This window comes from Anser cygnoides, chromosome 6 (genome assembly GCF_040182565.1).
Source record: "Anser cygnoides isolate HZ-2024a breed goose chromosome 6, Taihu_goose_T2T_genome, whole genome shotgun sequence".
In the NCBI taxonomy this organism is placed as follows: domain Eukaryota; kingdom Metazoa; phylum Chordata; class Aves; order Anseriformes; family Anatidae; genus Anser; species Anser cygnoides.
This window is the reverse complement of record NC_089878.1, coordinates 18,238,666-18,263,279: the sequence shown is the minus strand read 5'-3', so window position 1 is coordinate 18,263,279 and position 24,614 is coordinate 18,238,666. Positions and strand designations below refer to the sequence as shown.

Below are 24,614 nucleotides of genomic sequence, written 5' to 3'. Positions count from 1 at the left end.
AAGGTTTTGGTATTTTCCAATTGTAAGTAGCTAAGAGCTGAGGGTAAAACCCTTAAAAATTTTTTCTGTAGTGTTTTACAGCATCAAAAGGCATGTACCTATCAAAGTAACTTGGCTGGGGGGGGCAGGGAGGGAAAGGAAGGGAAGAGGAGCAAGCAGAAGAGCAGAGCTTGATACAATCTTTTTAACTGGAAAACGTGCTTACTCAAAACTTACACCTTTACCATTCAGTGCTTTACAGTCAGCTATCTCAAAATAGTGCTATGATAAAAAAAAAAAAAAACTAGGCTAGCCTTTTAGCAATGTAATGTGAGCGCACCTACTATTGAATTAATACAATTAGAATAATATTTACAGGCAGAGTGCAAAACTCTTCTAGTGCTGTGATTATTTTAAAGTATTTAGTGAATTGTTCTCTGGTGCAAGATCCAGGCACATTAAGCTTTTTAATAAAGAGGTATTGGTAAGAGTATTTTTGCATTAGAGAAGGTAGCTGAGAATGAGCTGCTGTTGCAATGGTTCAGAAGTTTAGATTTGAAGTGACAGAAGCTGTACTTAATGCAGAACAGCGCTATTTCTTAAGCTAAAAGAGTATTAAATTCAAATGCGCAAGCATTAGGAACTTTCGGAATGAAGGTTGCCTAAGAAACCTCTCTTGCTCCTCTCCATTCCCCTAATGTGTGTTATGATGCAGTCTTTGATGACTCACCAACAGCTTTTTTCCCCAAGAGCAATTGTTTCGTTCAGCACAAAGACTGAAAATGAATTGAGGTTGCATGGTTAAAGGAGACTGTAAAATTCCTGCTTAACTTGTTGCAGATTTTAGAAATTATATAGTGAACCAAAGTGCTTTATGGTTAAGCCTGGAGAATTGGATCTTACCTTTGACTGTAACCCTGAGGTTGTTTGTGAGGAGTGTTGTCGTTTCTCTGAAGCTCCTCTGGAAAAATCCTGTCTGTCCATCGCTGTCTCTCTTTTTCCCTGTAAATTTTAGGTAAACCTGGGGCTTTCTTGTGTTTGATCAGGGGAAATAATTCTGACGAGTGTGCCATAGATCCAAAATTCCAGAATCATCAAGCAGCATCTTTGCACACTTAACTATATTGTGTGTGTATGCATGCATGTGTGCAGTGAGTCCAATATTTTTAGAAAGCTTTGGTTCTGCTGTGCAAACGTGACAGTCACCCTGCTTGTATAGCAGGTCTGGCATTATGCAGAGTGTGTGTGATGCAGTGTATCTGTGTGTCAGGAGTAAGCTAAAACACAGCCTACAAGTGGTGGTGTGCTGTGCCAGTGCAAACATCTTTGCAGTGTATGTGTAGGAGATCTGATGGTTTTTCTTTTTTGACAAATCTGAGGCAACTATATGCATCGTGTTACACAGGCACTTAAACTAAACTTTTCCTTTAGGTTCACGGGACTTGTGTTTGTACTTATTTTCTGTTACCTGAATAGAAGGCCTGGATATAAAATGCAGAAGTGTTTGCTCAAAGCAGACAGTTTGGAGCAGAATTGTCTTTGCTCGAGATGGTGCTCTAAAGTATAGGATAATGGTGGGTGTGTGATGTAGGTGCCAGGTGAAATACTGAGAGTCTCTGCACAGTCAGTTGGGGAGGGAAAAACAAAACAAACAAAAAAAAAAACACTTAATTTGTGTCCTCTAATTGCCCTTTCTGTCCTATGTCAGGATCCGGAGTTCTAATGTGACCCTGAAGTTGCCCGTTTGTTTAGGTGATGTTAACATTCCCTGGGAGTGTCAGTGCTCTGAAAAACCTGAAGTGACGGGTGTCTGAGTTTGCCCATCCAAGATGTGAAAGAAGAATCAACTGAATGACTTGAACAGTTACTCAGCAGAGTGTTAGTTAGATGTACTGGTCTTCCCCAGCTAAATGCTAATTTGTGTAAATATGTTTTGTTGCTTTAAACTCACACAGCAATTCTGGTTGGATGTGGTGTTCATAACACCACTTAAATTGTACTATAGCACTACAGGTAAGTAGCTGTCACACTGCTTTTCCTTGTCTTTTCATCAGTAAGTGCTAACTCTGTCTGCTCCGGGGGGAGGGAGCATTAGGTTCCTGTACTGGGGGAGAAAAAAAATCTTCATTCGTATTGCTCTTGTTGGTGGCTAGTGAACTGGCAAGAACTGCACAGATTACTCTGTGTGTGTGTGCTCTTTTGTAGTAATAGCACTTTAATGGTTGTAAGTAGAATTTCGTATGCTTATCTGTAAGTGATTTGGATTTCAGCTGTGTTCATCAGCTGTAGTTTCTGTTGGCATTGAACAGGGCTTTTGAACCTTCTGAAAATGAGATAATACAGACTTCATAAATTATGCTAAATGAGGTCCCATAGAAATTATTTTATCCATTTAGTGAATCGTATCCGCATGGTCAGCAGAACAGCCTTTTGTTAGTGTAACTGTAGAAAGATACTAATTTGCTTATGTTGCCTGAATGTCTACATTAAAGTATTTCTGATCGTTAAGTGAAAGGAGGCCATTCTCAAGAGGGCTGTGTATCCAGAATGTGATCTGCAAGTCTGATTGCAGTTAGCTTCCCGCACTGGGTCTTGTGGCTCCTAGTTGAGACCTTTTCCTTTGGTGGTACAAGCTGCTACTGGAGTACCTGAAGTGGGGGCAGAGCCCAGGCTTGTAATGCACAGTGGAATTCAGTTTCCCTTGCATGCTTCCTCTCTCTTCCTGTTAATAGTCCATTTTCTGACCCAAGGTATTTCATCTTATGTCTGCTCAGTCTACAGAGATATCTAATGTCTGCAATGCCAGGCACCTCTACTCTTCTGATTCTTATATCAATACATAAGAGACAGGAGGAATAACCATATGGAAGTGGAAGCAGTTGAAGGTGAAAACAGCATGTGATTATGTGCAGAGGTCCAGTTCAGGAATGCATTTCATGTTCTCAGCATACCATTTTTCTAAACTTTCTATATTTATTAAACATATTTGACAAAGATTCTGCTGGAGTTCTTCATAGAATGCCATATTTGAACTGCAGGTGCACTGCTAAACTTTCTCCAGAACAAACTGGAGACGTTATAAATAAATGAAGGAGGGTCAAAGTTCATTGAATGTCATTGTAGCAAAGGCACAAAGGGTGATCATGGAGCCTACAGCATTGCTAGGTAATCCCCCCTACACCAGCAGAGGTCACTGGTCTCCTGGATGTATGTGTGTAGGATGTAACTCAAAATTGATACTACTTTTTAAAATACCTAACTTGCTTCTAAGATAATCAATCTGAATATAGAATTAGAAAATGCTAGGTTTTATTTTCAGATTGATAGATGATGATTCTCATCTTCAAACATAATTCAAAATCATGTTTTGGTATTTTAAAGTACTTAAGAGAAGACAGAATCCTAGTTTAACTTTTATCTTTTCCCTGAATTGTTTTTAAACCGTTTGTTTCTACACAGCCTCTTATTTTTGAAATAATCTAGTTTTGCTTGCATAGTCCCACTTGTGTAACTTTTCTACTTGCTGTTCTAGAGGCTTTTTATAGTTTCGCAAGAGCAGAATTAGTCAAATAGTTTTAAAATAATCCCAATTATGAAAACTTTCTAGTAGACACCTGAAAACAACACATACAGAACACTTATTTCTACCATTACTTAACATTTTTGTCATTTTTCAGTAAAAGATTGAGTGAGAGAATGAGCAGGAACTAGGAAGAGAACCAGAAGAAAGAGACAAAATATGGAGGAAAAAAAAAAGATAATTAAAAAATGGATTTTTGATTTTGAGGCAACAAAATAGAAAATAGTTGAAGAGGTAAGGCATGGAGGGTTTCCAGGGGAAAGTCAAATCTGATACTGGGAAAAGCAGGATAATATAAGCTATTTCTGTCATGAGACAGACAAGATAGAACTGTGGTGATCTGGACGCCATTTGCTTCCAGGTGTTGGGTTTAAGGACTGGGAGTCTTTTGGATGACTGTCTCTTGTGAATGAACCACATAAGCTCATAAGTTGATTTGTAGTAGCTTTATTTTTGCTGTCTTATCCTTTAAAATACACAGCATGAGAGCTGTACTCACCATGTTATGCACCATGTATTTTTCATATGCACATAATACCACCGCACAAAGATTACTTTTAAAGCCTTATCTGTTATTCCAAAATGTGTGCTTTCTCTTGAGCTTTTTTATCTTGTTGGGTAACCTCATTCTTTGCCTGTGTAGTGCTTCTGTTCCTTCTTGCATTCACAGCCCGCCCTGTGGCTGTAGCTGCCTTAAGTTCATTGAAACGCTTGCAGCACAAATTTGCATCAGGCAGCTCAGCCACAGCTTGTGCTTTTGGCAGGAACAAATACAACAACCGCAGCTTGAGTTAGGCAGGATCAGGCCTCCTGGGGCCAGACTGATGCTGTACTGCACATGAAACACTAAAGGTGTTTCCAGACAGCTCTGCCACCTGAATTTGTGGAAGATGAAAATGAAACAGCTCTGTGCTGGGTGACTGTAAGAGCAGTGCTCAGCTGTGCGCTCTGCTTGGTTACAAATGCTTTGCAGGAAGCTGTAAGAAGCAGCTGCTTGTAGGGATGATGGCCTTCATGGCCTTGGGGCCTTATAAACACCATAAATCACAGCTTTAAAATAACTTTTCAGTACTGTACAATCCCTGTATCTCACAGCTCAAATCCACAGCCTTACCACCCATGCATGGCACTGTCAGATTGACTCTTGAATAGAAGCAGCTAAACTGAAGGGTAAAAAAAGTTATACAGTTTATACATATGACTGTAAACCAGATAACTTTCCTGTATTTGTGTCTCCATTAACATGAAAGTGGGAGCTTTACATTGATGGTGAAGACTTAAAAACAAACAAACAAGCCTGAAATGCCATAAATTAATAATGGAGGGTGTTAAGAGACAAAATGGCATAGCACAGATCGTAGTCTGATACCAGTAGTACTGTAAAATTCTGATAAATACTGCTTCTAGATGTGGAAACTTCTAATGATTGCTATGAAAATAGAAAAGTCAGAAAAAAAAAAAGGGAACAATACAATTTGTGGACAAGGGGAAAAAACAGTTTTAAAGGAATGGGAGAGTTTAGACCATCTCATGCTAGCTAGTAATATGGTTACAAAATTAAAATATTGTCTCTTTTAAAGTTGTACTATTTAGCCCTTCTCTTTGGCAATTCAAATTGATTTTCAAGAAACATAATTACATTTTGATATTAAATTTGTGCTTAAAAATCCTAATTGTGAAGAGTTTATTTAATAAATTCTAAACAGAAAATCAATGAAATATGTGACACATAATGAAGATATAGCTTATAAGAAATGCAATTTACTTATTACAATAATGCTTTACATGGCAATCTGAGTATTAGCTCATATTGGGCCCTATCACTGGTTGCAGAAGGGGTCCTGCTTTATTCTTGCTGTACAACAAGGCTTTTAGGTCAGGGAACAAAACTAAACAATGGTTTCATTCAAAGCATGTTTATAGCTGGAATCTTCCTGAGATTTGTCTGTCAAAATTGGGTAGAATACATATACCCTAAAGCAATCCTCTCTCATGGATCCATGTAGGTTGCAAGTTCCTGAGCTAAAATCTATCGTGGGTCACATGGTAGCTGAGGTACCTCTTTCTATGTAGTAGTTAGTCAGGAATGATGCAGCAGGTACTCACACTGATTTGATTGCAAGTGATTACCAAGTCAATAGGATGTCTGTTATCTGATTGTTGTTGATGCGTGTGGTTCTTGGCAATTTTTGACATAATAGCCCCAGCATTTCCTTTTAACACCTCTTAAATGCTGAATAGAGGATGAAAGAAAATCTTGGCATGCAAACCTGGTGCAGCATATTGACATATTACCTTAACGGAGTAGTAAATCAACATAGCGTGATCTCGAAGTCAAATTCAGCCAGCAGAAATTTCTCATGAAAACTTATTAAACATAGGCAAGGAATTAAGAGTAACATTAACAGCGGAATATATTTGAAATGGTGAATGAGCTAATGATATTTTTTTTATAAGTTGCTTGCTTTGTACTCTAGGGTAAATTAGTCTGCAATAAGGTAGTAGATATAAAGTAATAGATATTGATGTGAGGCTATTGTCATCTACTTTAGCACCATGCATCTGGCTACTCAATTCTCTTACTATGACTTTTTTTTTTCTTTAAAGTCTGCAGACTTGGGTTTAGGAAGAAATCTACGAGTTTCACTTCTTAGATGATTTGTTGGCTCCTATCTTGCATAACGACCTCAGCGTTTCTTGGGGTCTGTTTCCTTGGCACACCAGACAAGATAGGAAACACCGATTTATTTATTTTTGCACAGGCTATTTGCGGCAATTTCAAGATGCCTTAGATTAGGTTCTCAGCTCTCCTGAGGTTCTAAGAGGGGATGATCCAACAACCCATAAATATTTTGCAGAAGACTGAAAGCAGATAGGGTAAAACTTTGAAGCAGCTCTTTTAGCTGTGATGCCATGCCACTAAACCACTGCAAATGATAGCCTTCCTAGGAGATAACTCTGGGATAAACTCTCTCGTTGTTTTATCGACTCACTGTGCTCTTTTCTTGTAGCAAGTTCTTTGGTGAGTCTTTAAAACCGATCTAAGGAGCATAAGGCTAAAAATAAACGTGGTTTACCTGCTGACATATGGGAGTTAGTACCACCCACAGTGTAAAGTATTCAAATACAAGGTGAGACCTGAAGAATGTAAAAATAAGAAAATGAACTGAGTCTGAATAGGCTAACTGGTCACCTAACTGGAAACTATAGGTAACAGATGAAAGGACTGTAGTTTGAAAAAATAAAAATTAACTGTTGAAGAGGAGATCTGGAACAATGAGAAAGAGGGCTCTATTAAAATTACCTCCAGTGATCTTTGACCAGAGATGCAATAGCAGAGGAGCAGCCTTTTGTTAATACAGAACGTCTGCAGGACCTTGCTAAGACTGAAAGAGTTAATTGCCAACCAGACCCTACTCTATATTTAGAGAAAGCGTTTACAAATCTTGACATGAGAGCAAAGATGATACAGATATCCTGGGAAATCTTCCAACTGTTCTGACGGAGTTCTCTTTTCTGGAAGTGCTAATGAATAACCTTTTCAGCTGTCATTTTAAGAAATCCAGGACAATGTTAACAGAGCGTATTTAGTCATGGGGACATAAAAACTCGATTTGGAAATGCAAATATATACTGGAAATATCTTCTGAAAGTGAAATGGTAAGCAACTTCACAAACAAAATTGTAGGAAAACTGAAAGTTACTTTAAGTATCAGAATTTTGATTGTCCTTATCCTGGGCACACTAAATCCCCCTCCTAATGTGTCTGTTACATATAAGGACAGCAGGTGTGGAGGGGTTATATTTAACCAGTGAAACAAAATCAAAGGCAATGGTATATAAAAAAAAAAATAAAATCAACAAACAAACCCTATGCACTGTGTATCTTGAACAAATGACTTTTTAAAGCTTTTAATAGAGTCCACAGACTTCTAAAAGCATACACATGCTTTACAAAATGGTAGGAACACTTTTAATAAGTTGTATCAATTTAAAAATATTCCTCAGATTTCTTCTGCAGTCAATACCTTTTCAGTTTTACCATGTAAGACTTGATTTACTTATGTGTATATAAGAAGCATAAGAAATTTTCACCTAAGTCTTTACTTAGTTTTTTTCCTTAAAGATTTTATACTGTTTTGGTTTTGTAGTCTGAACAGTAAAAGAAATCATGTGTTCTGCTGAAGATTAAGCCTATGAAGATTAAGCACTACTATCCATTGCTGAAATCAAGTATGAAACAAACTCTCTTATCTCTGGGTGCAGATAACTAGCTATACAGATTATCTACCGTACAGATTTTGTTTATATGAGATTTAACCACTCCAGATGATTTATCGTATGTTTGTCTTCAAAGATTCTTGGAATTCTGCCAAATGTCATTTTAGATTTGCTTTTCAGATTTCTAGTTTCTTGTATTTAATAGGGGTATCCTTAATACAATTCTTAGAAACTGATTATCTTTGTAGGATGTTTACCTATTTGAGTTTTAAAGCATCTCTGGGTGTTTCTACTTCACTTTCCAGCTTCTTCAATGAGAAGAAATGACTATCCCTTTCTTTTCCAGAATGCTGAAGAATGCTTTAGGTCTTACTCCTATGATGATCGACAACTGCGGAAAGTATTTCTAATACATTCTTTACATGTCTTATGTTATTCCACTTTATGATTTCTCTTGCTCTGTAGTACCCCCATTTTGTGTAAAGGAGAGAGAAAAATAGTGCTGATATGGATAGACCAGTGCATGTGGATTGTCACTACTGAATGGCTCTAACCACCAAAGAGCAAATTGATAAGAACTGGGGAAAGCATTTTTTTCCAACTTCTTTTCAGGGGAATAGAAAAACACACAAACAAGAAGATAAAGGACTAAGATTCTGATTTTACTCCCAGGGAGGATGGGGGAAAGTAGAAGTATGTTTTCATACCTAGAGATTCTGTTTGTCCTTCCTTTCTCACACTTAACCGAGCAGGAAGAAAAGAATAAACCATCTGATGCCTGAGAGTGTTGACACAAGGCAGGTAGAGTGTCCTTCCTTGGGCAACTTTCAGCAGGCAACAGGCAGGCACTTTTAAGCAGGATCTGAAAAGGAAACCACTGTGCTTAATAGCTACACCTATCCTTCATTCTGTCATAAAATCCCTGCTTAAAAGCATCTGTGTCTTCAGCTCCATACCGTCATGTCACAGCAAGCCATCCAATTTAATAATGCTTTGTATGGAAAGGTTCTTCCCAGTCATTGTTTTAAACCTGCTGCCTGATCATTTACTGTGTCTCCCTTAGGTATTGTGTAATGAAAAATAGCAAATGATTATTTCCTGTTGGGCTCCTACATCTCGCTCATGATTTCATGAATCTGAAGACAATCCTTATTCCCTCCGTTTCCCAGTTAGAAATTATCTCATCACACAAATGTATTTCTGTAAATTTCCATACACTGAGTATTTAGCCTTGTATGTTTTCTAGATCCCCCCTTTCCCATGAAGGAGCAAGAACTGTAAACAATACTCAAGTACACAAGAGATTTACACGGCAGTGTAACGAGCTCTTCTGCTTTGTTCTCAGATGCTTTTGGAGTCATTTCTAACATTGTTTGCCTTCTTGACTGCTGCTGAGTAGCAGGCTAATGTTTGCAGAAAACTATTCACAATGACTCCCACTGATAAAAGCTAATTTAGAGTCCATTATTGTGTATGTTTAGTTAGGGTTATTTTCATTGCTATTTACATTAGTTACTGTCGTAGAATTTCATCTGCCATCTTACTGCTTGATCACTTGCTATTGTGAGATCCTTCTACAACTGCTCACAGTCAGCTTCAGTTCTGTTTACCATGAATAATTTTGTGTCATTAGGAAACTTTAGAGACTCTTGGTCCTTGCAGAAGGAATTTTAGGCTATTCAAGTACAATGCTTTTAATCCAGAAGTACTCTAATCCATTCAGTCCTAAGGAGAACTCAAAGAAGAAAGTCAGTAACGTAGTGTTGGGTAGTCAGTATCTGGGAAAGAAACTGGAGGTTGATCTGGTTTTCTACTCGGGATGGAGGTATGTGATGTCAGTCGTGATGTCAGCTGTGCTTTCTGATCCTTGGAGATGACTTTTCAGCTTTGTGCACTCCTATAACTCTAGGACACATCCTTTCCATCACTCTGGTGCTTGCCTTTTGCATCGTTTGCTGCACTGCTGTGATTGTCCCACCACATCCTGAATTCTCGCTCTGCCTAATTTATTGCCTGCCACTCCTCAGTGCTCTTTGGTGCTCTGCTTTGTGCTCATTCTTCAAAGCATTTCCACTTCACTAGCTACTGCTGCTGTACTTTTGCAGTTTTGCATAATTCGAATTAATCTGCAAAAAAGGCAAGGTGTAGCTTGCAAAAATCTTTAATAAAAACATGTCTGGGATCTATGCCTTGCCTGCAGGTAGTGGTTTTCCAAACACATGCACAAATCCTAACAATAAACAGCAACAAAGAAAAACAATACTTCTACTACAGGAGAAGATAAATATTTCTTTAGGGTTTCTGCAAGTAAATATTTTTAATGCCCATAGATCTACTTACCCTCATCATATGGATGGTAGAAAAACATTTAATATATTTAGTAAACTTCTCTCATTAAAGAATGGGGTAGTTGAAAGGCATTTGTGTCCTGCTAAGAATTATAGAAATAATTCTCTGATTTAACCTGGGAAAGTTTTATCTTTTATGGAAAATTAAACTGTGTTTTAAAGCTTTCCTTTGGGAGACGTGCCTAAAATAATTACGTAAGATTCAGAATTATGTATCATTTAAACAACATTTTTAATCTGCCTTTCTACATGTTAGTTTCTCTTTAGTTTAAGTATTGGCAAGTTAGAAAAATATTTCTGTATGACAGCAACTTTAGAATTTGGTATTGAGATGGTCAGAGAATATTCAAGAACGTGTTGTTCTTAAACAAGACAGCTAATTACCAAGTACAGTTTTCTGAAGCTTCTTTCTGTCCATGTCCTCTTTTTCAGGCTAGTAATGTTGAGTGCCCACCTGACTTAGCTTACTTTTATGCCTCCCAAAATCCTGCTTAATGTTTTTCCACTCTTGGAAACTGAATCTAGGAAAAAAAAAACCACAACAAAACACACACAAAAAAGCATGTTACTTAATGAATTCCCGTACTTACTTCCACTGCATTTAAAATGAGACTTGCAGCATCAGCTGAGAGAATAAAGGATTTTTTTTTTAATTTATTTTCTTTTCTGAGAAGCTTGTTGTAGTCTAAGGGGGCTGTGTCAAGAGAACCTCCTCTGATGGTCTCTGCTTCAACATGAAAACAGCCCGAGCTCTTCATCCACCACAGTCCCCCAGATGATCTTCTGCTGTACAACAATGGTACCAAAGCTGGAACCTCCAGTTTGAGAAAGGGGGGAAAACACCCCAGCGACATACACCCTGTTCATCTCAGCTTACTGAGTTGTCTAGGCCCTGTCATTAGATTGCTGTAATCCTGTAAGTCTCTCACTACCTTAATGGAACTTGTCACCCCTACTCTTCCCCCCTTGTGGCCCTGAAGTTTGTCCTCAGTGGCATCCTGTCCTCCCGGCCTTTCGGTCCCTTTCTTCAGGCAGCAGCACAGAGGTCCCCTCGCGCTCCCAGGAAGCGGAGCACAGACCCGGGGGCGCCCCGGGTGCCGTAGGAGGCCTCGGGGCAGCGCCGGAGCCTGCAGCCTGCTCCCGGCCACCCGTGACGGCCGGGGGCGGCCCCGCGGGAGGAGCGCAGCCTCCTTCCTCCAGAGGTGGGTCTGGGCAGTCACGGGAGCTGTAACGGAGCATCTACAGGGGCTAAAAAAATAAAAATAATGAAAAATCAAGCTAATTAAACTAAGGAAGCAATTTCTCCTGCGGTTAGCGACAGCACCTAGCACCTGCCGTTATCAGGGGACAAAGAGCGCGGGGCCGGGCACGGCGCTGGCCTCACCGGGGCGCAGCCACGCCGCTGCCCCGCTCACGGCTCCGGGCTCCGGTCCCGCCACCTGCCCTTCCCTCCCGTCCCCTCCGGTCCCCTCCGGTCCCCTGCCCTCCGCCGAGCCCCGCGGCTACCTGTCCTGTCCTGTCCTGCCCTGCCCTGTCCTGTCGTGTCACCGCCGCCTGTCGCCGCCGGGTGCCATGCGGCGCCGAGGGCACCTTGTGCGGGCGGGGCGGGGGGCGGCGCGGCGGGGCTGCGGCGGCGGCGGCGTGGCGGAGCGGCTGCCCGCCCCCTCCCTTCCTCCCTCCCTCCCTTCCTCCGTCAGACGGGCGGGGAGCTGCGGCGGGCGGGAGCGGGAGCGGCGGCGGCGGCCCGGGCCGCAGCGGGGATGCGCCGCGGATCCCGGCGACGAGGTGGGGGCGCCGGGCGGGGGGCGCGGCGCCGGGCCCGGCGCCGGGCCCGGCGGGGTGCGGAGCGGAGCGGAGCGGGGTGCGGAGGGGAGCGGGGTGCGGTGCCGCTGTCAGGGTGGGAGCATGGCCGGGGCGAGGCGGCGGCGGCGGGGCCCGGTGCGGGAGCCGGGGCCTGATCCGGCAGCGAGCGCCGCGGCGGGGCCGGGGCGAAGCCGGCGTTACGTAACCGGCGGCCGGGAACCCCCCGGCCCCGCGGCTCCCCCCGAGCCGGGCCGCGCTTTGGAGACCCCCCCCAGCTCCGGCCCCCCAAGGCGAGCGGTGTGACATGGCCCCGCACAGTCCGTGCGCCGCCTGGGTGCTGCGCGGAGCCGGTGCTCGCGCAGGGTACCTTTGTGTGTCCGTTCTCCCTCTCTGTCAAAAATAACGGCGGGGATGGCCTGCGTTCCCACTGTCCTGGCACTGCTGCAAAACCCGTGTGAGCACTCGGACTACGTATGAATTCATTAAAGCATTGGCTTGGAAAGCATCCTCTTCCCAGAAGTGCTGATGCTTAAAGCGAGCATCTGACGTGGGCTTTGCCCATCGTTTAATTTTATTTTGTAACCGCTTTAGCGTGCTGCATGACTACATCGCTGATGCTCTTCCCCAAAGCTTCGGCAATGCAGATGCGATGGACTAATAGTACGTGAAACAAAAGACCTTGCTGCACTTCTCGGGGCGAGCTGGGAGTCCAAGGTCGAACCGCGAGCTGCAGTGCAATTTGCGTGGGGAGCCCAACGGAGCAAAAGTGTCCGCGGGTCCTAGCGGAGGGCTTAAGGGACAGGCAGCGTCGGCAGCAGACACTCACAGAGTAGATGAAGAAAACTCTTTGGTGAAGGTGTGAGGAAATAGCTATTTTGGGAGTACAATCAACTGTATCAGCTCAATTTTAATGGAACTGGTACGTTTAATTGCATTCCTAACAGATTTTCTGTTCTCCAGATGATTAACTTGTGGAATGACACCAGCTCAAAGATTAAAATCTCATCAAATATCTAATGGTTTCTGTACAATATAATTGTGTTTGGTTTATAATAGTTCTTTTCTAATAACTGGTCTTTGTCCATGTAGCTGGAGATACTGTAATTAGACTTTTTTATCTTGGTATGAATGATGTGACCTTGACCTCTAGAGGTTAAGCAGATGTGGTTGTATGGATGACAAGATCTTAAAAGTTTAATAGGACATTTATTTTTATGTATATATAATGCATGGGGTTTTCTTTTAATTTGGTTTAAGAAGTTTGCACAAGAGGAAGGCTACCATCTCTCTTCTCTCCGTTCCAGATAAATTAAGAGATGTGAAGAACCTAAACATTTATTATTTAAAATATCCTAATGAGGTTTATATTTGAATTACTTTTTCTGTACAAGTAAGTGGTATGATGTATACCTGGAAAAACAAAATACCGCAGGGTTTGTGACTGAAGACCCTCTAAAATGATTTCCTTGCTACTAAGGACTACAAAAAGTATCTTTGGTTTTACTGGAGTTCCTCAAGCTTGCTTCTTCCATTGCCTTTTAGTGTTTTACTGTATACTCCCAGATGCTTCACAGGGCTTGTGAGCCCTGTAGCATTAGGGCTATTGTCAGCAGCCTTTCTTGTCACTCGCCCTTCTTAGTTCTTAGCCCATTCATAGCTTACTCATACATCTCTGTGATGCTCCAAGTTTCTGTTGCCATTTTTCTAATCTTTAGTTTGCTTCAGTTCCACCCAGGGATAAGCAAACATTGATTTGTGTACCTGTACGAATGAGTGTTTTTTTTTTTTGTTTGTTTGTTTTTTCCAAGTGCTGGTGTTGAAAGGCTGTACTATATATACGTTTATATGTTTGGATGTGTTGTTTGTACAACCATCAAAAATGTGATATTTTTCGCAGGTGTTACTCTGCAACTGAGCAGCCCATTTGGGCCTTGCTGAAAAGGCACCGTGGCCGTGGAAAGGTAAAGCATCACAGCTTCTTCAGCAGGGCCATCCCCGCCTCTTGCTCTCTTGTGTGTGCTGCTGGAGATGTGACTTCTTCCTTCAGCCCAGGCTGGAGATGGAGGCAGGGGATATTCATATTACTGCTTCGTTTTCCTTCAGTTCTTCGGCACGTGTATGAATAGGATGTGCATGTGTATCTATCCCGTGGTGCCTCATGTTTCTTCTGAAGTATGATCTGCCACCGGATTTCTTAGTGTGACAGATGTGAATGGCTTAGCTGTTGTGCTGCCTAATACATGAGATACTACCATGAGTTATCTCTGTGGTGTTTTTTTTTTTTTTTTTTCATATTTCTTTGGATTTCTGAGAGCTTAGGCTTCTGGTATTGTGTGTTTTTGTCTCAGGAGAGCTGTATTTCCTAAGCAGCATTAGCCTTCCAGGTCAGCCCTGCCATGCCCCACTGGAGGACGTGCTGTCACTGCTCCTGGCATTGCAGTGGGAGGTAGGAAAGGCTACTGAAGGTGTATGTCTGCATTTGTAGTGTGTGTGCAGGTACACAGTAAGTCTGTGCTGATGGTTTAATTAACCGTTAAGCCTTATATATAGGCTAGAAAATAATTGTCTGATTTTCCTGTCTTTTCTAACATATTTTTTTTTTAAACATTGAACAATTCAAACATTTCCCAGAGGTTTCTGGTGTATATGATGATTAAAACCTGTGAGGCTTAATTTTAATTTATTTATTTATTTTACTGGTAACTAAATGTTTTTGAAGTTTTTGACTATGCTGGCATGGGAAAAAGCAGCAGTTTCTGTAGATAATTTTCATGGGGAATGTTACTCTGGGCAGTTGCACTTCTAAAAGGAATTTCTCTGAGAATTTCCTTCAGGCTTGTGTTTTTTTCATAAGATGGGTTTTAATGGGATTTTTTTTAAAAAAAAGTCATTCCCAGTGGAATACTAAAGTAAATGCTTACCTTTTTTTTTTTTTTAATTGGTTGAATATGCAACATCAAGGTTCTAAACGTTGAAGAAAGTGGCAACAGGTAATATATACAAATGTGAGTAATTTTACTCAGGCCATGTGAAGGGTGTTGGATTTTTGGCAGATTCAAAACAGCTGTGGTGATAGATGGAAACTCCAACTGTAAGAGGTGTAATGGGGAGGAAGTTGTGTAATGACAGGGTGGCTGAAGCTAGCTGAATTTGACTGAAATGTTATGAAACATTAAGAATATTAAATTATAGTAGTGTTTGTGCTATAAATAATGTTATCTATGTATGTTTGTAATTAATTTAACTGTCTGCATACCTAGGTTTTCCAAGCTGTGAATACAAACCCACAGCTTTCAGCTGTTTCCTCTCAGTATATAGACATATATACACACAAAGACGGAATGTAGACATAAGGGCAGTTAAGAGCTTTCTTTAAATGCTGCTGTGTTTGTCCTGTTGAACGGTGTTTCTAGCACGTCCCCCTTCAGAAGAGCTGAAAAATAGTGGAAGAGCTTTTCAGTGCTGGCAGCTGATAAGCTGGTCAAAGTGAGGTTAGCTAAAGCGTGAAATACAGAAGATAGGAGAAGAACACGAGGGTCATGATGTACAGGCAGTCAAACCAGCGTCTTTTAAGGAAACTTTTAGGCTGAATAGACCAGTTTAGCTATTGAGGTAGGGAAAAAAAAGTGAACAATACTAATATACTGGAGACAACTGCTGAAAGAAGAAAAAACAGAGTTGAAGCATGTGTGTGTGTGCCTGTTTGTTTTAAAAGGGGATTTGGATGAAGTGGCATCCAGAGCTTCCTTCCAGCCTGACTTATTCTGACTGCTTTGGCATAACCCAGACACTTATGCTTGCTCCTTACAATGAAAAATAGATGGAGCTTAGTAACTCTGAATTACTTTCTCTGTGTGTTAACCCCAGAGAACCTGCAACTAGTTTGGGTGCTGGCTCCAAGTGAAGTGTGTCAGTATGTGCTTGAGAGGTGTATGTGGTTATGGAGCGTGGCAGCAGGGAGTGAGCTGCTGAATTTCCAAGCCTGCCTTTCTGAGAAAGGTGCAGAATTTCCAAGCCTGCCTTTCTGAGAAAGCTGCAGACTGGTTGTTCAAATGATTTCAATGTGAGCGCCTCCATCACCAGGTTGGAAACTGGTGAATGTTGTATCTTATTTCTTGTATGGATTCACGGCTTTAGGAAGTGAATCTTTGAAGGAGGAGGAGGAAGCTGGAGATTAAAAAAGAGTGAGAGGAGGGGGTCTGGAAAATCACAGAATCCTAGAATATCCCGAGTGGAAGTGACTGTCAAGGATCATTGAGTTCTACACCTGGCTTCATACAGTACCACCCCAAAATTAATCCACATGTCTGAGTGCATTTTCCAAATGCTTCTTGAACTCTGGCAGGCTTGGAGCTGTAACCGCTTCCCTGGGAATGTATTACAGTTGTAACGGCCGAACGATCGGAAGGGCTTCTATAGCGATCCTTTGAAATGCCTCACTGCAGCAGAGAGAACAGTTGCATTCTGGGACAAAATTAAATACACACAAAAAAATGTTCCTTAAAGGTGAATATAGTTTAATACTAGTTGAGAATGCTTCTCTTGAAGAAAATAATGGATTCATTAACTTGGGGTGTAAAGGAATCTCTAGTAGATTATGAGCTTTGTATAGAGCTGCAGGGACTTCAAGTAACAGGTGTCGTGGTGTATTAGATTCCAAGAGTAAGTTTCCTGGCAAAAAATCACTTTCCTTCTGGGAAACAGTTTTCTTGCTGTATCCTTGCTTGGGGATGGTATTTGTGTTTCCAGCAGTGCTGTCCCTGAGCATCTCTTGAAGATTATATGTTCCTCAGTTAAATATTTCACATTTATGAAATTGAAGTCCACTCCAATGGAAAAATCAATAGAAGGACTTAACTTCACACTTTCTGTAACATAACTGGGGTGGGAGAACAAACAGTTATAGAAACTGTGGTGGTGACTGCTAATTTGACTTACAGATAGACTATGGAGTTGGAGCTTGCTTTGGTGGTTCATGCTGACAGTTTAAATGAGAAAGCAATAAATAATTAAAACATGAACACTGAGGGTGGGAGGTGGAGGGGGCATGACACAGGACATGAGCATACCTCTGACACTTAGAAGACTGAGCTGGAGGGAGAGCAGCCTGGTACAAGGCCCAGGCCACCAGCCAGGACTTCGACACATCAAGTCACTGGGGGTGAGTGTCATTTTCCCCTGGTTCTCTGGTGCCAGTCTCACCTGGACCTTGATTTGTGTGCATGTTTCACAGGGTAGGCAATCCTGAACAGAAATCTATGGCCACATGTCCTGTTTAATAAAGCAATACTAGATTACATGACTCTGAGCAGAGTTTCTGTTCTTGCAGCCACCCCACCCCAGTCACCTGTGACAATCCCAGCATGGGTAAGGTGATGATAAAGAGGATTCGGGTCAAGAGAAGTTTCTGTGAACGTATCACAGGAATGATTTTAAGCTGGTAATTTGACTTCAGGTTCTACCTCTTCCGTGTTTAAAGTTTGTGTTTCCTGGTTTTAATATGTTTCTGGAAAACAAACTTTGTGCAGAAGATAGTTGCAGAAAACAGGATGGGATTGATATAAAATGGAGTATATGTTATTTAGAGAATGAGTCTGGATATAAAGTGTCAGCATGCCTCTGATACTGGAAGGTTAGTTCTGTAGCCAGACAAATTCTATGACTTTCCTTGTAATAATTGTTGATGCATAAAACCTTTCTTTTTTTTTTTTTCCCCTCTTCCTGTCAGCTAATTGAATTTTATCTTTCTTAGTTCACGTACACTTGACAACCGTGCTTTTTTTCTTCTTTTTGTATGTGTAACTCTTAACTGTGTCCAGGTCATAGTTGCACCTGGCTTAATGTTCTTGGATGACAAAATCACAAGCAAAAACATTCAATTATCTGGGAGAAAAAAATAATGTTCTCTGACTTTCCCTGTGACCTGTATTTTTGCACATATACTATGGGAAGCTAAACATAAAGCATATGCCAGTCCACTGAGTGGGCTTCTTGGTCCCTTTTATGACTGGCAGTGCACCCTACACATAAAGCCAGTGGTCAATTTGCAGTATACATTTCAGAGTGACATCCAATGCTTTTTTTTTTTTTTTTTTTTAAAGTAGCTGCACATTGCAGTTTCAGGAAGAAATATGTCCCTGCCCAGTCACCATAAATACTGCTGTGTGACAGAACTTAAAAACAAAATGAAATGTGTGGTTTCTGCCTCTAATTGACACAACCCTGCTTGTGTATTTTGCGAAATGTGTGTTCAGGATTAATAGGGTAGGCCTCAGATCAGAATTTGAGGATTAGAATTAGTCAAGCTGACTAACCCTCAAGCCTTTACATGACTCTTCAGTAATTCAACATGCTTTTGCAATGCCTGGGAGTTTAAGGAATAGAAGTAATTTCAGAATTAATCTATAATATTACAACAGTTGAAGGGGTTTAAAGCTTGGTAAGCTAGAACTGTTTAAGCTGCGGCTGATGCAAGCTAGGCTCCCAGCACTCTCGAGAAAAGGAGCAGCATCTCATGACAAAGAAGTTTCATTTCTCAATGCCACCACGTGTTCATTGACAAGCTGCATGGGTTTATTTTTCTTTCTTCTGTTCTTCTGTTTCATCTGGCTGTGGACACAATGTACTGTGCTGAGAAATGCAGAAATGCTTGTGGAGGGCATGGCAGCTTTATTCATTTCATACTTTAGCATTTCTGGCAATATTCCCATGTTGAAAGCTGATCGAAACGAACTGCTCTTAGGCCACAGATATCTTGAGGAACGTGCAGTTCTCCTGCCTTCTTGGCTGCTTCTTGGATAGTTTGGAGTGAAAAATGTGTCATAGCTGTGTGATATAACACTGGAGAAAACACAAACGTTAGATAAATCTGTTTAGTTTCTCAGAAACATGCAAATTAATTTTTGAAACTTTTTTTTTTTTGATGCAGCAGGAGTGTGTTCTTGTCCTGTCTTTCATTAGTAATCCGGGTTTCCAGCACTGAGACGTGCTTCTCCAGCTTTTGTCCTTTGATTTATGACGTGTTGGATCTTAACCACAATCCAGTTGACCAGTTCAATTTTTTTTTCCTTTCTTACCTGCTGATTTATGATAATATGGAAACACAGCTCACTCTCTAGGGAAAAAGTGAAATGAAGGGTAAACAAAATGCTTTGAAATTTGCAGAGTGAGCATATCAAGGAAAATCAGTTGTTTTCCTCATGAACTTTTTACCTACTAGTAATGTCAGGTGTTGTTTCTTAATGACAGTGAGTGAAATATTTTTGCAGTTTGTTGGTCACTCTGTCGAGGTGGGCTGTACATTTAAACAATTCAGAAGCAGAATTGAAAGCAATGGTACAACTTCCAAATGTTTCTTGTTTAGAAGGACAAGTCTGAACAGAAGTAAATGTATTTGTATTGTGAGATCCAGAAAATAGTTCAAGCAGACCTCTCTGAAGTTTTTCTTTTTAAGCAATCTCAGTATGCTGCAAAAAATGACTTTCAGTTTTTCAGGTTCCCACAGATTGCAGCACAGAAAATCAATACTTTTTCAGCTAATGTCAATTTTTTCCATTAAAGGATAAATGAGGAAGTGTGAGGCTTCCAGTCTTCTCTGGCTTCTGTGCATTTCCCAGACAGATAATCTTTATTTATCTTTATATTTTGTATAATGCATACTTAGTGCTTGTCATTTTATTCTCTTTGCCAACCATAGCTTGTGTTTAAGCGTTAAATACTCAAGGCATGTTGGAATTGTGGCAAGTTTTTAAAGCCTTTGTTCAAGTACTTCAGGTTAGGAGGGTGAATGTTTTTATTTGAGCCATGACCAAGCCAGATGTATTTCATTTTTATTACACTGTTTGTTGCTTTAATGATCTTCTAGATCTCCCTATAAACATATTTTGAAAATAACTTAGGTCTGAATTAAGAAAAAAAGTATTTTCTCTATCTGAAGCAAATATGCACTTTGCATTTCTGTTTCTATAGGTTTATCAAGAGTAGCAGGGAACAGCATGATCAAAGGTAGCACGGCAGGTCAAAAGTGAAAGATAGCGTATGTCAACGTTTGGATTTTGCTCGTTATTTTTGTTTTGCTAATAAGAGCATATATGCATATAAGCAGAACGCAGGAGGTACCAGCTTGCATCTTGCTCTGCTAGATGCATGTAGAGAAAATACTTCAGGTCAACAGTGCTCCATTCTAGGAGGAGATGGATCTTGCAATGATACTAGAATATTGCTAAAGTTTCTCCTATGATATTTGCTGCAATGTTTGCCTGAACGTAAAAGTAATCTTACATTGTAGCAGTGGCTTACAGGGACTGTGTGGTATGAAGTTTCACCCAATGAGCTACAAAGACCTACATAAATGTAGATGGGGAATGTGGGATCTCTGAAAAAAGGCTATGTGGGGAACAACCGAACTTGATGTATTCAGCAAAGTTGCTCTGTTGTTGGGAATGCAGTGCCAGAAAATTTAAGCAGAGAGAGCATATTTTCCACTTTGGGGCATGCCTGAGTTTATGAAGCTGCCTTCCTTGTTCATCTGCAGTGCAGGACTGTGCTGGGCAGTGAAGCGTCACCCAGCAGTAGCTCAGATCATGGCCCCAAGAAATGTGCTTGTATCTGCAAATCTCCATAGTTGTATACTTTGGTTAGTAATGCTGCAGCAAGTTGAGCAGCATATTTCAGTATTTTTCATTATAATAAACATTGTACATGCTTCAGTACATTTAGTACCATGTTCCAGTTCTTTCTGCACACAAAAACATTTTTCCATCTTTGTTATTAAACAGTCTATCTGTAAGGACAAAGTCATTCGCAAAGAAAAGAGCTTAGAGGAAAAAGTAAATGACAAAGTCAAAATTAAGCAAATCATTCCCAGTGCTATTACTATATTGAAGAGAGAACATGACATTTTGCAAGTAGTTCAAAGACTAAAACGTAAAAATTTAAAAGGAATGAATAACAGACTTCAAACTCATACCAGCCATTTGGCACAGTTGCCCGTTGACTTGCTGAGGCTCTAGCTGGAGTTGCATGGAACTGAAGACCAGCGCATTTCCTAGCTGTAGAGAGAGTTTTAAAAAAGTTCATGCATCCGGATGAATATGAGATTTTTCTTTCCAGAACACTGCCATTTCCAACTGAGTATCTGAACTGCTTTTTTTTTATTATTTTTATTTTTTCTTCTTTTTCCTCTCTTCTTATTAATCCTCCTTTTGGAATGCTGGTATTTGGGAAGCTGTCCCAAAACACTTACTTGTCAGGTGTCGCTATGTAGCTTTAACACAATCTTACAAGCCCTTTTTTCTGGCCTATTTGTTTGGTGGTGTTTCAAGAATTATTTTACTGCTATTTTCTGATGTTGACTAATTTTGGAACAGGTATTTCATACAGCATGGGAGTTTCTCTCCTGTATAAATGGCTATGGGCATCTTGGCTGAGGTTTCTGACACATATCTGGATACATGGTGACTTAGGACTAGGGAGTGTGACAAAAATAAAATGAGGTACTTAAAAAGAGTGACTTGCAGTTGGAGTGATTTCTCCTTCAAAGGAAGAAAGAATTCTGTAACAGAACTTGATAGTTGATATTGAGATAAAATAAGTGTTAACAAAATGTTTTATGATGTTCGGGTATGAAATTGTCCTGAAGTGCTCTTTAGAAAAAAAGTGGATAAATGAAATATTTTTGTCTGTCTCTTGAGTGGAAATATGCACATTCATGAAGAGTTTCAACTGAAAAACATGGAATAGGACCTAAGTTTGAGAAGAACACGGATACGTCTCTGCAACTCAGTCCTCTGATGCAAATTTCTGAATGTATATTTATTTGTAAACATGCCAGAATTATGACTGCATAATATGTAATAATGTGCAATAATTTTTTGAGATAACATCTATGTATAAACAGATATATCATTGTGTATTTTCACTGTTTAGATGGTAGATGGCTCACAGTCAATGCAGCCAAACAGTTTTATTCTTGTGAATTGACAAATGCTGAGTTGCCTTGCCTATAACCAGAGGTCGTAACTTGTGAATGGAAACAAGGAGCTGAGGGAGAAAATTTTAGCTGTATTTACATTTTTGTTGTGCCTTTATGGTTTTTAATATATTATCGTTTTTAATATAGTAGTGTATTTAATACTTTAGGTGTTACTCTTGCATGTAATATATTTTTCAGAAGTATTCTTATGCCTAGATGTTTCTGTCAGGTAATGTTACAAAATTTCTCTGTAGCTATGAAATCAGTAGGCAACAGTAAGAGAGGCTTAAAAACGAGATGCTGAACTTCAAACCGGGAGTTGTGTGGCACTAGAAGTACAGGAAAAACTGATGGTTTGAGATACAATTTCAGACTCAAAATGTTTAGGTCTTCAGGGCCAGCAAAACATGAAGTAAAACACTCTGTCCTGTGGTATTTTATAAATCTGTGCCCTTCCTCTGAAACAGGGAAGAGGTTGCTAGTGTTTTGGCCACCAGTTTTATGCATGCAAATTTATCCTTACAGCCTGTCAATATTTTGTTGAACCTTGTGGTGGAATATTTAAATTTCTCAGCATCTCAAGTGAGAGTAGGAAGCTCTCAGAGCGAGGGAGCTCCCTGATTTGTCAAGGTCAGTGAACAAGAAGAGGAGCAATACTTGCTGGACCTGCTTTGATCAGAGGAGGTGATAGCCAGCATGGTGTCTTGGCTCTGGCCGAGACCTCAGATGAAGTCGTGCAGTGGTTGTTACCAGCAGAGGTGGAGGTGTGGGTAGGATCCTGGCAACTGGGGAAGTCAGTGATACAAGAGTGTAGAAGTCTGCTATCATGGAAGAAAATGCTTAGTTTCCTGGCTTCCTCTTCAGGTTGAGATTCAGTCCTGCTAGAATTGCAGGTATGTTTAATACTTTATTAAAATAGTAACTGAAACAACCAGGTTTTTGTTCAGCTGTTTACTGCTGGAGGTCTTTTTCTTAGCTGAAATGCAGTGTAATTTAGATCACTCTTTAATCTAAGTGATAGAAACCATACATATTACTTTTCTTGCCAGTATGTCAGTACAGAATGTCAACAAAATGTTGTTCATTTTGCTGCTAGTGTATTTTATTAAATTCCAACATATAGTCTTTGATAGGAAAGCAATATGGCATTTAAATTGTTTGATAGTTTATGTTGTGTTTTGATTTATTTTTTTAATTGGGGAGGGGTGTCCCATCTTCCTGCCTCTAAATATTGTACAAAGTCCCTAAAAATGATTTGGTTCAAGTGAAGATGAGTGTGGATGCCCAAGAACAGCACAAGTCTGTGATTCTGTAGTGTCTCTGTCCTGCAATTGGAAGCACTCGAACACTATCCCATTGGAGTCCCACTGGAGCAGATGAAGGGCCGTGTATGCTGGAAACTCCTTGCTCTGCATGTACATATCTGTACCAGCAAAAACATCTTCCCCAAATTAGCTCAGAATTGAAAACAAAATAAAAATGCATGAAAACATGTTGTTAATGTTTTTGTTTGTTTGTTTGTTTTTCACTCCTCCCTTTCAGAGTGCCAAATAATGCAAGGAGTGTTTTAACTCCTCAGTTACATATATAGGTCCTCAGAAAATTAATATACTGTCAGTAGTAGTAATTTTAAGGAAAATTCTTACTTTAATTTTCTTTTTATTTATCTCCTGAATGCGGTTCACTACTGTCACTTCTTTTATTAATGTTCCAGAATGCACAATAATATGTAATAGAGAATTATGACTCCTGTTTTCTCTTCCTCCAGACTTAAATGAGAAAATGTCTTTTCCTATCTGTTTATATTCTGTATGTTAAAGTTTCATTATAAAATTGAAAATGCCTCTGCATATGTTTTGTGAAAGTTGAAAGCCACTGAATGATAAGCCAGGATATCGCTGACCTTGTTGGTGTAGTAAGTGCTGAAGTCAGTGTTTCAGGATGCACAACACCTCAATAGTCAGTTTTCTACAACATGGGTTTCTTTAGAGGGTCTTGCTCAAGTGTTCTCAATGGTAGAATCTGCTTTCTCATGTTAAAGAACCGTAGTGCTTTCCTTGGACAGTGAAAATTATCTGAAAAGGTAAAACTAATGTAAGAAACAACCACCATTCTGGAGTAAGAGAGGTCAAGAAAATTTTGGCCAAAAATGGTTGCAAGTGCTTGCAAATCCAGCCAAGCAAAGATCTTACAGGAGCTTCACAACCAGTATTGTCTAAATAAGTCCATCAGAAATTACTGAATTTGTATCTTTTACTATATTGAGTGAGAGCTATTCTTAGGCTTTGGGAACTGGAATGATCCATGGGAAAAAAGCTTGAGTTATAGTTAAGGCAACTTCCTCAGAAAAGTACTGCGAATGGTTCTGAGAATATTTTTCTCCTCCATGTGGAAGTTGAGCACACGATGGCGGTGGCACCTTAATTCTGCTGAGCCCTGTGTCACTGGCAGCCCTGTGTCACTGGCATCCCTGCACAGCACACTTCTTGTGGTGCTTCCCCAGGGGCTTTCAGCTGCTGGCGGGGTGGGACTGTGAGGCCTCTCAGGTCGAGGTACATCTTGCCCTCACTAGGTGGTCCCATTACTTCCTAGACCTTATATTTCGTATGTATATGTGCTTATTTATACAGTGCTACAGTGTGTGTATGTTTGAAGAAAGTCAGGGAAGATAGACATTACACAAAGGAATGAGGGCTGGAGAATTCTCTGT

General features: G+C 40.4%; 1 protein-coding gene across 7 annotated transcripts in view; it reads left to right on the top strand.

Moving 5' to 3' along the window:
* The first annotated feature begins 11,778 nt into the window (after positions 1-11,778).
* The window catches only part of OSBPL6 (oxysterol binding protein like 6), an 89,315-nt gene continuing 76,479 nt past the window's right edge, over positions 11,779-24,614 (top strand). For 3 of the 7 annotated variants that reach the window (XM_066999175.1, XM_066999172.1, XM_048061340.2), the window contains exon 1: positions 11,783-11,913. The gene's annotated coding sequence lies outside the window, so the exon portion shown is untranslated. Of the gene's footprint in view, positions 11,914-13,828; positions 13,893-24,614 lie in introns of all 7 variants that reach the window. The other 4 variants (XM_066999171.1, XM_066999170.1, XM_066999169.1 and 1 more) reach the window with 3 other exon arrangements.